We start from the raw sequence: 1,479 nt of genomic DNA on the forward strand, positions 1-1,479 counted from the left end.
GGGGCCCGGGCCGGCCGCACCCACGCGGCTCTACCCAGAACCTGGCTCCCGAGAGCACGGAGGCCAGACAGTCCACATGGCGAGGCTGGGGTGCCCCAGAAAACCAGGGTGACTCAGGGGGCTCGTCTTTGTAGGTTCACTTCAACTATCACATCCCATTACGTGTGAAGGAGAAGAGGAAGTTTTGGTTTAATTTCTTTCATCTCCTTCATTATGTAGTTTCATTATGAACATCTTGGTTACAATTCTCATATCTCTGAAACTAGCGGGAAGTAATGTTCCTGTAATGAGGAAAACAGGAATGATCAGATAGTACCTAAATTGGCAGATACTAGATTTCTTGCAACTGTGCTAATGTGTAATTCATTTATGCAAACTTAATGTCCATTAACATTTCTTGTAGAGCTCCATTAGCTTTAATAATACATTAGCACCTTTGTAAGGCTTGATCAAATACTTAACAGGGAGAAAAAAAAAATCCCATCTCCCCTGTTATGCAGAGGTATTGAAATCTTGCCAGGTTTCTTCCCCTTGGCTGAAAGGACATCAGGTTACCTTTAGGCTTCCTTTCAGAAATGGTGAAAACCTCATTGTTTGATGAGTTAGGAGAGGGCCACAGTTTCTGAAAAAAAAAAAAAAAAATAATAAGAACATTTTTTTCCATTCTTCCTCCGATAAATCCCTTCTTGACTACCTTGGTCTGCAGCCTTTACAGGGTTCTCCATGCAGCTAAGGCAAAGTACAGGCAGTTACTCCGATGTCCTGTGGGACACACACAATCTTCAGCTAATGCTTTGGAGGCTCCTGGTGTGTTCATTGCAGAGGTTTCGGCCCCGGCACCGATCTCGGCGTGCCCTTGGGTTGTTCTGGAGCTGTTGGTTGGAACAGGGCTGGCACAGAGCCACCTTGGAAGGGAACGGGCATGAGGAGGAAAGGGGCTTTTGGACTGGTTTGGTTTTATGGTCTGGTCTGAGTTAAACTCAGCTTGTTAAAAGCAATTATGTTTATATATGGGGACTTGACCCAAGTTAGTCCAGTCAGTTCTTTCACTGGGCAGCAGCAGATAGCTTGAGGGAGGAGTACCAGCAGGAGAACATGTTGTGCATCATAACCTCAGGGCTCCCAGCAGCTAGCAGCCTTGGGACTTCATGGGCTGGAGTGCGTCCGGACATCTGCACTTAATACCTGCTGTTGGACCTGAACTTAGGGTAGAAAAGGCTGTTGCAGAGCAAGCTTTTACTCAGTTTATTTGAAGATGTTTCCCAAAATGTGTATTTGTACCTTTGAGCTCTTCTTGCTTCAAGCTGGTGACATACTGGCCAAGCGGAGAGCATGAGCAGGAGGAAAATCCTCTTGTCCTCATGGATGGGCAACACAGTCAGAGCCGCTGCGGACATGGGCTTGGCCTCTTGAGGAACGTGAGCTCCTGCAATATGGCCTAATTAATACGTTCTCGATTGCTTTTTAGATACAGGATTT

Source organism: Merops nubicus, unplaced genomic scaffold (assembly GCF_000691845.1).
Source record: "Merops nubicus isolate BGI_N331 unplaced genomic scaffold, ASM69184v1 scaffold30525, whole genome shotgun sequence".
NCBI classification, from domain to species: domain Eukaryota; kingdom Metazoa; phylum Chordata; class Aves; order Coraciiformes; family Meropidae; genus Merops; species Merops nubicus.